This window comes from Apteryx mantelli, chromosome 2 (assembly GCF_036417845.1).
Source record: "Apteryx mantelli isolate bAptMan1 chromosome 2, bAptMan1.hap1, whole genome shotgun sequence".
In the NCBI taxonomy this organism is placed as follows: Eukaryota; Metazoa; Chordata; class Aves; order Apterygiformes; family Apterygidae; genus Apteryx; species Apteryx mantelli.
In genome coordinates, this window is record NC_089979.1 from 61933566 (window position 1) to 61946663 (window position 13098).

The 13098-nt window shown below is 41.5% G+C and overlaps 1 protein-coding gene across 4 annotated transcripts in view; it reads left to right on the plus strand.

Moving 5' to 3' along the window:
• Positions 1-2303: 2303 nt before the first annotated feature.
• The window catches only part of SOCS6 (suppressor of cytokine signaling 6), a 28962-nt gene continuing 18167 nt past the window's right edge, over positions 2304-13098 (plus strand). For 2 of the 4 annotated variants that reach the window (XM_067290753.1, XM_067290756.1), the window contains exons 1-2: positions 2304-2516; positions 3298-3383. The gene's annotated coding sequence lies outside the window, so the exon portion shown is untranslated. The remainder of the gene's footprint in view (positions 2517-3297; positions 3384-13098) is intronic. The other 2 variants (XM_067290754.1, XM_067290757.1) reach the window with 1 other exon arrangement.

Genomic DNA, 13098 nt, shown 5'->3' on the forward strand with positions numbered 1-13098 from the left:
TTTAGCTTCATCACTTATGAAGAGAAAGCTAAGGTATGGAGGATGAACTGTGGGAAAGCAGCTACAAAGTTTTTTGGATTACTTTCCTTCAGCACTGTAAGGTTGTCTATTAGTGCCATTTCTACAAAAAGCTACGCCTTTAGATTCCCAAAGGAGCCCAAGGGGACAGTTTCAGACAAGTGAAAGCCTTCAGCTGACACACAGACTAGATTACTTTATTATCCAGAATCAATATTTTTTAAATAAGATGTCTACAACTCTACCTTGAATAGCGTAGGAGGTTGTAAAACAACATTCCTAAGACCAAATTTTTATTTTGTTTTACATGCAAGATATTCTACTGCAGATGTTACCTAAGGCAAGATGGCAGAAAGCAGAAAAACATTTTTAGCCCAACTGGCTTCTTCAGTCATGGCAAGAACTCTGAAACTATGCTTTCCATTACTGCTGCTATTGGCCTGCAGCTGAAGACATTGGTTATATTAATACTACGTACGCATACCAGCTGGATCCTGAAAATAATTACTCATTCAAATGCTTGTATCCAGAAAAAAAGGGGGCATGAAGAACAGAAAAAAAAAGGGGGCATATAAGAACAGAAAAAAAAATGTATGAGAAACTGTCAGAACTGTGTTACAATTAAACTGAATCTTTACTAGTCAAAGCCCTCCTTTCTTATATGGGTCTCTTTCTTTTTTAATCCCCTTTTGGATTAGTCATCAAATTCCCGACAGTTTATCTAAGAAAGAAGGAATCTACTAGGTTGAAAAAAAGTCTTTATTATTGACTGTTTTTTTTTTTTCTTAGAATACCACTGCCAACCTAGAAAGTTACTGATATTATTCAAACTGGCAGTATTGGTTACACCAACTACACTCCATAAGCTTTCCCAAATGACCCATTTGGAGCTATCCTTCCTAGCTTAACTCTGCTTTTGAACAAAATACTCAGCTTAATTTGTTTTTAAAATATTAATTTATCTGGGACCAAAGATTTGAATTATTTGAATACAAGCTCTTAGTTTTGTTTGTTATACTACTGATAACATTTAATCATGATTATAAAGCATTTGCTAATGCAAAACATATATAAAAAAAAATCATTCTAGGTACTATATATCCGAAAAAAAAATCAACAAGTGTCACCTTTAACAAAACATTTCCTTTTGCAACTCTGTTAGAGTCACAGTTTCCTGAAATGGATTTGGCCTGCTAGCACTGAGCTGGACCAGATGCATAAAGAACCATAGGACCCTTGGATAAAACTCAGGAAAAACCTTTAATTTGCAATAAATGGCTGGGTTATAAAAATGTAAATACTATCAGGACACATTCTGACCTCAAATAATGTAGGCAATTAAACATTTCACAGGCCTGAACCCATGAATACGCCGATTTCAGTACTCAGGCAAGAGCGTGCTTGAGTATTCTCACAGCCTTGTGAGTTTTAGTGATTTCTTTTTAACCTTGAAATCAGTTAAGCACGTGCATTAGTCATACGAATAATCTCACTGACTCTTAGGCAATTGCTTAGGTAAGCAAAATTATGTGTATCTTTGCAAAATCGGGTTCTTGATTTGCACCAGCTACATACCACAAGCAGGAAATGAAGGATGCAACAGCCTCAGAAGGTAATATTTTACCAGCTCAACATCAATCAGTAAATGTGACTTTCGAAAACTTTGAAAACCCATATTGCCCGCAGATTTGAATTTTTCACCCCCTGCTAGTCACTTCCGTCACTCGCACGCATCCTAAACTAGGAGCTGTTTTGCCGCTCCCGATTTAGCGCTTCGAGAAGAGGGGAGCGGCGGGCCGAGGGGCCGCCCGCTGGGCCCAGGTCTCCGCAGCGCGGCCTGCTCAGCGGCGCCGCCCGTGGGAGTCAGGCGTGAAAACGCCTTGTCTCGGGCACCGACTCCGAGGCGAGGCGGGGGGAAGGCGCCGGCGCACGGGGGAGGCCAAGTGTCGGCGCTGCGCCGCGCGGGCGCTTCATCGATGGGCTCAGCCCGCGCAGCGGAGCGCGGCGCGGCCGCGGAGCGGCGCGGCGGGGGAGGCCGCGGCTGAGCGGGCCGCGCCGCGGCGCCACCCGGAGCGGCGGCCGGCGCCGCTGCGGGCCCCGCGGCGCCCCCTCGCCTCGGGCAGCGCGGCGGGGAGGCCGCGCGGAGGGGCTCGGCCGCGGGCAGCGCCGGCGTCGGGCGCAGGGGGCGGCGGCGGAGGAGGCGGAGGCAGGCGAGGGAGGGAGGAGGGCAGGAGGGCGGCCGGGCCCCGCCGCCCCCGCCGCCGGGCTGTGCGCGGGCGCCGCGGCGGAGCCGTCCCTGCGGCAGGCGGCGGCCATCGCGGGCTCGCCGCCACCTTGCGCCCCTCCGAGGACGGCGGGGTGGGGGCGGAGGAGGCGGAGGAAGCGGCGGCGGCGCCAGAAACAGGGAGGCGGCGGCGGCACGGCGAGGGAGGGAGCGGGAGCCGGGCCGGGCCGGGCCCCGCAGGAGCGCCAGCAGCGCCAGCTCCTCCTCCTGCTCGGTGAGTCCCGCTCCGCGGCCCAGCGCCGGCCGCTCGCCGCCCGGCCCGCAGGCCGCGCCGCCGGGGTGCCCGGGGAGAGGCCCGCGCGGGGCGCCGCGGCCTCGGCTGGGTGAGCGTCCGCGGGCGGCGGGAGCGGCCCCGCCGGGGGAGGGCGGGCGGCGCGGAGGGGGAGCCGGCGGCGGGGCCGGCGCGGCCGGCGGCTCGCGCGCCTGCCTGCCGGCGGGCCGCGGCCCTGCTCCCGGCCGTCCGCCCTTTGTCTGCGCGGCGCCCCGAGCCGGCGGCGACGGCGCCAGGCCCTGCGGAGCCGGCGCGGCTGCGGCGCGGCCTGCGCGGCGGCGGCGGGGGAGGCGGCGGGCCGCGCCGCGCCGTCCGCCCTGCCCGCACCGTGACAGGAGGGGCCCGGGCCCGGCCGCTGCCGCCCCCCGGGCCCCCACCCCGCCCCCCAGCCCCGCTGCCGGAGGCGGCTGAAGTGGTTCTGCCCCCGGTGTAGGTGTGGAAGGGGCGGCGGGGTCCCCGGGCAGGCAGCCGCGGTGGCATGTGGCGCCCCCGCCGCGGGAGCTTCTGCCCTCCGGGGAGGCGAGGGGATGGTGCCGTGTTACTGTCGTGGGGGCCTGTGCGCCCCTCTAGCCCCAGGGGCTCCGCCAGGGAAACGCGGCTCTCTGTGACAGGGGGCACTTAAAAACTTGGCTTAAAAACAAGAAAAACTTTTAAAAATACTGCTTTGCATTGTCCTCCCAACTGCTTTTTTTATGTTCTCTTTCCTTAACGGTGCCATTTCCAGCAGAAACAACTGGTTCTGGTCTCTTGCCTATGAAAAAAGCCCTTCCAAAACATTGAAGTTTTAGGTGATGGAGAGAGTGCTTCTTGGTGAGATGCTTTGACTGTGTTTTTCATTTATTATTTGTGATTTTCTCCCCATATTTTCAAAATCATGTTAATTTCGAACACAGTTCACTGCAGAGCAGGTTACTCTGTCAAAGAGAAGGCATTGGTAGTAGCATATCTTTCAGTCAGGAAGAGCTTCTCTTCCAGTTACTAAGTTCTTCTGTGTCCTTTCACAGATATGTCTCAATCCCCCTTCCTGTCTGCCAGAAATGTTTATACCAAGTCCAACCTCTTAATACACCTTCAGTTAAAAAAATAAAAAAGCCTGCTGCAGGCCTCCTTCCTTAGAGAGAGCTGCTGTCTACAGAAGTACTTGAGGGATAATGTTTCTACATTGCTGCTGTGGGTGGAAAAAAACAGGACTATTTTTGTTTCATGTTAATAAACCCATCCTCAGATTGTAGAAAATATGAAAGTTTCAGTGTAGCTGTGAAATAAATTATTTTGCTTGGCTGGAAGACTTAAACTAGTGGAGAATGTCTAGGCATTTTTGGAGTCTTCTACAGTAAGACAGTAATTGTAGCTCACAGTTTTCTGTGTAACTTATCACAGGCAGATTTCAGCTTTTTCAAAATAATTTCTTGAACACTTGGTGAAGGTGTCTAATGTATTCTTCATTTGCTATTATATAGTTCATGCAATTGTGGCATTGCACTATGCTTGGAACTGAGTTTTTACCTAAAGCAGGTTCACCTGCTCTGTATGCTTAATCAAGTACTTCTTCCATATATACTGAGTTTTCAGAGTTCTAAGTAGAGTTTTTTTACAGTTAAAATGCAATGAAATTAAGCCTCAGTACTTGAAGTGTGAGTTGTCACGGCATAGTGGTATATAGAGATATCTGCATTTGCTAACTTCCTGAGAAGCTGCAAGGCTGTGGAATGCTAAGGAAGCAGTCCTGTATTGTTTCCAGAGCTTTTGGGAGCGTCTCTTCATGTCACTGCATATGTGCAGCATCAGACGTGTTGTCACAGTTTCCGAAAAATAATGCATAATCCTCAAACTTTCCAAAAAATTGTCCTATTAAAATCTGCAAAAGATGTATATTAATTTAGACCATGCTGTTAATTTCTTTGATCATAGACTATGAACTAAGTCATGCAAACAGCTTGGATTACTCTTCAAAAGGGACATTTTTAAGAAAGGATAACTTGGTCCATGTTCTTTTGCAAGTACTTTACACATCCTAATTTTGCTCAGCACAGTGAAGTGGTGGAATGAGAGAGTGAACTCGTTAAAAATTCTTTTTGGGGAAGCAAGTTAATTCTGTCTACCACTTCTTATGAAAAGTTTTGTAGTCGTACAGGAACTTGAACATCAATGCTAGAAAGATTTCTTGTAGTATTGTTACCTTGAGCTGGCTGCATATTTGTTGCATTATTGCTGGCAGAACTGAGGCCACAGTTCAGGGTAATTCCTTACTCAAGTGCCCTTATTTACTGTAGCTTTACTTCCTTCCCGGGCCTACACAGTGCTATTTTGGTAGCATTTGAGTAGTACAAAGTTTCATGGGGAGGTAAGTGATAGCATAAGATAGTTAGAAAGGAGGCCAGTCTTTGCTGGTGTGCGTCTCAGCTTTTTGTTGGTCATGCTTTAATGTGTGTTAGCTGTTGCTGTACCAGGGAGGGTAGCTCAAGCAGTTGTCACGCTCCACGGGAGAAGAATAAGAAATAAGTAACATAAAAGTAAACACAATCTGACTTGGGACTGTGAATAATAAAATGCGTTGAGGTAAATTGGATAGGATTGGGACTGAAAGATTGAAAGGCTGAGTAGAAATTTCTTTGCCAACTTCCAACAATGTTCCTTATCCTTATGTTTGTGCCAAAAACTAATTTCATTCTGTTTTAATGTACACTTATTTTTCTGGGAATACATATCAGGCTTCAAAAGACAATAAATGTACTTGACACAAAGCTCCCAAGTTTAATCAGCCTTTGTCCCTGTGCCTCCCAATAAATTTGCAGTAGCAATAGACAGGTAAATATCCCTCAGCAAACCTGTCCTGAAAATATTCCCTGACGATTACAGGTGGCAAGATGCATGCAGCAGTATGCTTTTTAGAAAATAATAAAATTATGAGTGCTTGTAATGGAATATCCATCATCCACGTTTAAAAAGCAGCTTCATACCACTCAAATACATACGCTTCTGATAAAACAGCAGGTAAAGATTATTGATACAAAATACATTCTATCATTACTTTTGCATTTTCCTCTAGAAATAATTGTATTCTGAACTCTTTACTGCGTAAGTTGGATAAACTTCTATGCTAATTATTTTAGATTAATTTTGAAACATCCAAAAGCTCATTATGACTCTTGGGTTTTGTTTCTTTTGTTTTGTTTCCCCCTCTCCCCATGTAGCTTAATAACTTTTATATATTAAAATAAAAGTGTCACCTACTTCAGCATCTCCTGGCAGTTAAAACCAAAACCTCAACACAATGTCCTTGCCTCATGGCCCTGGATGAAAATGGAAAACTGACTGCATGTGAAGTGTTGTTTAATGTATCAAATACATAAAGAAGGTTGCACAAATGTTGCCAGAGTTTACACAGACTGATTCTAAAACAGCAACATGATGCAGAATATGGCTTAGTCTGCTTGTTGTGAGACATAAAACTTTGAGATCAAAGTGTTAGAAATTAAGACTTCTTAAACTCACCTAAGTAAAAGTTTCTCCATTTTTTTTTTTCTTCTGCTCAGTTCTCATGGTCTTCAGCTTGTACTTGTCATGTGCGGGCATGCAAACAATAAGCATCTGCAGCTCCAGATAATTTCAGCAAGTTTTGAGGTGTATGGCTTTGCAAATCTGACCAGTCTTCTTTAGAGGCTTTAATACATATTTAAAGACATATATGTAAAAGCTTTAACTGTATATCTGTATATTTATATATCTGTATGTCATGAAACTTTATTCTGGAAAATATTAAGATAAAATACTGTTGAAATTATTGGCTCTTTTCCCTGTCCTTAATCATTCACATAACACTTTGGACTCTCAGGAACTCAGTTGGCTTCATTTGTGACAAGGATGTAAACCACATGTTACCTAAGAAATTGTTTCTTGGTTGCTGTATTGCAAAGAAAACTATACAAGTTAAACCCTGGTCTTTATTTGTTTAGCAAGGATGCTGATAGATTAGCTGACCGTCTCCCTCAGGCTTCAAAACTGCACTGAACGAATATCTTCTTGCTTGCATGTAATCCTAACCTAAGGATGCCATATATAGGCATTTTTATCCAGGTGCTTCTCTCCAAGCATTGCTTCCTATTGTGTATATATAAGCTACATATAGCAGATGCAGCTTCCTATCTTTTGATGAAATATTTTGTTCTTTTTTAATCTGCCAAATGTAGTAGATTGGCAGTTGTAGAAAGTTTTAGGTTTGTAAAGTATGTGTTTTTTTTGTTATAAACACCAAATAATTCTGCTGTAAACTGCTGTAAAACAATTTTGGATGAAAGCCATTTTCTCAGGCAGTGAAGGTGTAAATAGCAGATGTTACAGTGTTTTTACAGAGTTTGTTAAGTGATCTCTAGTTTAAAAAAAAAAAACAACCTTAAACAATGAAAATGAATTTACTAATATTGTTAGGTAAACCATACTGATCTGTGATATTTTTCTTTGCTTCCCAAAGCAGTATATAATAAGCAGTTGCATTTGCATTATTTAACTTGTGTGCTACAAGATACTGATCTGTAAGAAGACTTGTGTAAGGTTTTGATGGTCTCAAGTTAATGTGATGAATTCAGCTATCAGATAAATTGATTTTATGATTTGAGATCACAACCTTTGTTATTGTACCTCTAGTATATTCTGTATTATTTAAAACAATACATAGGTTGTTACTCTTGATGACAACATTGTTGGAAATGAGGCTCCAATCAAGCCTGGTTTTACAACATGTGATCTCTGTTTTGTTCTTAATTAGTCTAGAAGTTTTGTGGTAAACGTGTTGAAACAACAGTTTGTTGGTGTCTGAGTAGGGGCCCGATCCCCCCCCCCCTGCTCTATAGCGGTCTGCATTCCTCAATTAGGTTGAGAAGAAATTAGTAGGCTATTCCAAGCATTTCCCTAAGCAAGTTTGTTTGATCCCAAGATCTCTCTGATGCAGTGGTCGAGCTTGCTGTGTTCTTTGTTGCTTCTGATTTAGACTCCTATTTCACCAGACTTTGTCTTGGTAAGTGCTACAAGACTGGGCAGTTAAAATCTATAATATTAACTGAATTTCTGGCTTTGGTAATGGGTTTTAGTATCCTTTAAAATCCCTTATATACTCTTTTGGTTGGTAATCAGATATCAGAATAGGAGATTTAATAAATGAAGTAAAGAAACAGAGACCAGTGGCATTGTGGAGAAGTTCTGAACTACAGAAAGAGGAAAACTGTCAAAGTGTGTGTTGTAGAATGAGATTTGTGGAAGCCGTGCTTCCAAAACAGGGTAGGATTTTTATTAGGGTGAAGCTCTTCTTGCTGGAGCTGGTGAGAACTTGCTGACTGCAGAATTCTCACTGCATTTGCTGAACAGAAGCTGTTTGTGTAGGCACATTGGTTTTGATGCAACTTGTGCTGGGAAAGTTTTCCAGGTTGGAATTTTGGTCAGCTCAGAGAGAGACCGATTCCAGAATAGTTGGTTTGTGCATTCAGATGTGCAAGTCTCTTGGTTATGTGCAAGTTCTTAAGTCTGGGTCTTTGCAAGGTAGGTGTTGGTTTTTTTGGAGCTTGTCTATTTTTTTTTTTCCTTTTTTTTTTTCTTCCTTGCTCTAGTGGAAAACAGAGGCAAAAACCATGCTGATCCAAAATTCTGTGAAATGTTTGACTTTTCTCTTCTTGGATTTTGAAAGGAAGAGAACTGTTGATTAGCAGTAAGCATGCCTCAGAAAGCACTTTCTCCCCTTCTTAGAATTTTGTTGAAGAAAGGTTGCGAGAATCTGTAAACATGCTTCAATAACAAGCTACAGAGAGCCTAAAGAAGATTGGTATAGGCTATACCAGCTTATATCAGTGCAGCTGACATAACTCAAGATTCTGTTTTTAAAACAGATCATTTGAGCATATTTTTACTTACCGCTTTGATATAGTATCTCTCTGGTTGTATTACTAAAGCTTTTGCAGGTGCTCACTCTAAGCACATACACTGCCCTGGGACTAGTCATAGGCCTTTGGGATGATTTTTTTTTTTTTTTTTGCAAAAAATCTAGTTACTTGGGAAAATACTTAAATGCGAGTGTAAATACCTACTTCTTTAGTCTCTTACTGAAGGGATAGCAGGAGGTCTGTACTGACCAATGCAGTAGTCCTATTTGCAATCTAATCTGGTGCTGGTCAAAAAAAGGGGGAGGGGGCTGTTACATCAGTACCGTACTGACTTAGATATCTTGTGTGTTACAAAAATAGGTGCTTTTTGAAATCTGCAGTATTTTAAATGATCTCTAATATGGAAAACAGGAACAGAAATTCTGTGTATGAGCACTGAAACGTATGCATCTATTTTTGCTTTTTTAATTGGGTTAACACAGCTTTTTTCATTTTATTTATAGTGTGTGTGAGTTTAAATGTATGTTAGAGAGAACAAGAGAAAAAAACGAATAGTCTGTGTGAATATATATATGTATATAAATTTTTACATGCTGGAATCTTAGAGCTCTGCTAGTTTTTGCAGCAGAGCTTTTATACTGTTGACTCTGCAGACATTTGACCTGACTCTGGAGATAGCTCTCATAAGGGTTTTGAATTTGTATAAATCTCATACAGTATATTACTTCATATAGACAGTGTAAACTTAATCTTTTATCCTGCCTATGAGAATTTATACACCAGTGCGAAGTTGCTCAGTGTAAGGCCCCAATTCTTCTTGGGCAAGCTAAACATAACATACATTGAGCAGTCCCTTTGATTTAAATATCTGCTTTATGTTAAATTCATTTTTGCTGGGTTAGGACTCGATATTAACAAAATCAAATTGGTTAGGGCTGGGTGGAAAATGATTTTTTGCTTCTGTGGAGTGTTATTTAAAAAAAAAAAAAAAAAAGCTTTCCAGTGTGCATCAGGACAAAATGATGTCTGTCTGAAAACTTTAACTGCAATGTTATTTCTCCAGCTGATGGGCCAGCTGGGGTAGCTGGATGTTTCTGTCTCCAGGTGATTGGAGTGTGGGTGCAGGAGAAAAAGTAGAAGTCCCTGATCTTAATCATGAATAATTAAGAGTTTCTCTAGTTTTGATGCAAAATTAGAAAATTTTCATGTAGCGTAAGCTTTGCCAGAATGGGTGTAGTCCTGTAAAAACATTTGATTCTGATAAATGAGGAATTCATAAAAAAGATTCCCATGCAGTTTTGCCAATGCAGTCAAAATTCTGTTCCCACTAGTTCCAGGTAGTGCAGGTCAGAGCACTAGTTGTGCAGTATTAATGCATGTGTTTTTTCAAAAGCACCTTCCAGGCTTAAAAGGACTGTCAGTTTAGAAAACAAATTTAATAATTCACCTCCTGTTGTAAGGGAAACAAAATAGTAAAGTAAGTTTATGAGATTAAATGGAGATAATAGTTTCTGTACAGGTGTGTTTACCATGTATATTTGACAGTAGTTTGAGCACAGCCATGTCTACTGTTTCCCATATACGGTTGGGCTCTAAACCATAAGGAAGATAATTAGTTTACTCTTTGTTCTTCTTGGGCCTTCTGCCAATGAAAATGGGAAGGAAAATATTTTAAATGTGTTTTGCATTCTCATTTTCCCAAACGTAGAGCTGGGGTTAGTATCTGTAATAGAGCACAGTGGTGCTAAAAACTTGGGAAAGCAGTCAGTCCTGAAGCATGAGAGGCCAGCGCGCACCCGTGGGGTGTGAGTTCTGGCTGACAGATGCAGGTTCTGCTGCGAGAGTGTGTTCCAAGAGCAGCTGCTCAAAAGAGGCACTTGGTGAGGAAGAAGCCTTGTCCTCGTGGGCCCCAAACTGACTGAAGGTCCCTCATCTTTAAACAGAAGGAAGGAAGTGATTTCTTTTTTTCTGGTTTGTTCTGTTCTGGTGATTTGTCTGTAAAATAAACTCCGCTTTATAGAGGTTTGTTTTATTAATTGGATCTGTTTTACTGACAGCGAGAGACTGATCTTCAGTATCCGATGCTGTTGAACATTCCTTGTATAAAACTGGTTGGATTTCAGGTTGACAGTGATCCTAACCTAATTTTCCTGTATGTATTTTAATACAGATATTGGTTTTCTTTCTTTTTTAAATGAGGGGTATGCACTTAATAAAAGAATCATGACAGTTTAGAAGGATCCCTTTCAAATGTCTCATTCTTAAAGATTTTTCCTCATACAAAAGTTTAAAAATGTCTTAACTTTGTTTGGCAGTTTACAGCCTAACTTATGAATCATGCAGAGTCCAAGACAGGAAATAAAATGCTGGAGGTGCTGGAGACATATGTGTTGGGATGAACATTACAAATAATTTTGAATCTTAATAGTGCAAAAGAGAACTGTATTACAAGTGCTCTTCAGTCTTGTTTTTGCGTGTTATACCCTAAAAACGTGATAGTGCATGAGCCTTCCCTAGTCATCTTGTATGAAACTTATTTTAGTACTGAAGTCTTAAATGTTAGGCTTATATTACTTGGGTATTGGTTCATCAAAGCACAACATGGAGAAAGTGAATAGCTCTTAAAATATTCTTAATCTCTTGGTGCTTTGAATTTTGGAAGAATGAGACACTTTTCCCCTCTCCCCACCTCCAATTTGATTGTATTAAATGGAGCTTAAAAATAATATTTGGGTACTTACAAGTATGCAATGGAGAATTTGTGTACTTGTCAAATATTATTAGAGCTGGTAGTTTTAAGATAAGCATTTATGTTATGTAAGTACAAATAATGGAGGAAAAGTCTTTTCACACAAAAGAAATACTTGGGTTTATTTTCAGATCAACTGTTGAACGATAATTTAACTTTTGTCCTGTTCATCCCCCTGAAGTGATTTTTTTTTTCCCACTTGCAAGTATACCAAGTAAATTCAGCCCAATGGATCACTTTCCATGTATTAGTTTTCCAGAAAAATCGGATTAAAATTAAATTTGTTTTCAATTTTGTGGATTAAGTTGCTTCTCTATCATACTAACTTGTGACTAACACTGTAAGTCGGTTTGAGTGTTTTTTTTCTTTTTTTGCCTCTTTAAAAAGGAATAGTTTTATTTAATAGTAATGGGAAATGAAAGCTGTCTTGATCTGTATGAGGTATTAAGTCACTTGAACTTCTGGTGACAGCAAATGAGCACTTATGTCAGTAAAAAATATTTGGACTTTGGTTTAAAAAGACAAAAAAATATCATTCAAACCTCCTTTCATAATATTAACTGATGATGTTATGCTTTGTATATAATCAGTGAGACTGTGTAAGATCCTTATACAGTGTTGAACATGTTTATTTTTCTATGCATATTGGTTCTGTGAGCCTTAAACTATAGGCGCTTAAAGGCATGATGAAAATGGATTTAAGAAACAATTTGATAACTATTATGTATGGATAAAGTCTTCTTAATAATAGTGAGAGAGAACTGAAATCATTTGGAGAGAAGTTATTAATAACATTTTTTCAGTAATGTTGTTCACTCAAAGTTTTTGTCTTGGATTAAGTTTTCCTTTCACCAAGTACAATGAAAGCCTAGACTGAATCAATATTAATCTCTGTTGAACTGCATGTTGTTAAATAGCACAGGTGTTCCCAGATGAAAATGAGATAAAAATATAACTGTGCATAAGAGTGGGTTCTTTACACTTGATGTATTAACTTCTTTGCCTTTAATATGGAATCCCAAGTGTGCGAGTGAAGTATGTTGTTACTGTTCTTTAATGGGGAGCCACATGATAGGCAGACACTCAGTTTAGGGCCCACATGACAAAATTCATCTGCAATGCAATATAAAAAAGTATATAGCTAAAAATTCCCTTTGTGGTTTGCACATACAAGTTTTGCAGACTGCAGGCACTATTGGCTGCATATACCAGTGATTCAAAATACAGACTATGATAGCCGGGTGGCTAAAGCCCTCATTCAGAACATAAGTAAAGTGAATTCTCTCCTTTACCCTTTCTGTCTGCAGAGTGCCTGAACACCAGTCTGTCGGCTGCTCTGGAGCAGGGAATGCTTTCTATTCCTTCTTAAAGCTGTTCCGTTCTGCAGAAAATTAATGGAGTCAGAAAAAAAGAGAGCTAGAGATGGTATGTTTTCTCAGCCCAGAGGATTAAGCAGCTGCCTTGGAGAGGAAAAACCTGTGACCTTCTTCCTGGCCCAATTCATCTTGCATCTTAAACTATCTCTGCACAGTAGACTATCTTAATCAAGAAGTGAGAGTTTCTCTTCCACAGTGGACCACTGTCCAGGTTGCTCGAATCTGTAGTCTGAATTCCCTCAGGTAGCGCAAGGTCCTTATGTGTTGCAGAGGGGTACAATGATCATTCATCCATGACTCACAATGTAGTCGCCAATGTATTTTATTCAGCATGATTCTGTGAGGGTATGATTGGCAGGTTCACACTTCACTTTCAGAACATGCTGAAGGAGATAGGTGAAAGCTGAGCCACGAGGTAGGCATTGATGCAGTTCTGTTAAGATTAAATACTTCTGCTTATATATGCAAAAATGAGGCTAAGGGCTACTGAGGAATTTTTAATTAAAAACAAAAAAAATCCCTCTGGAATT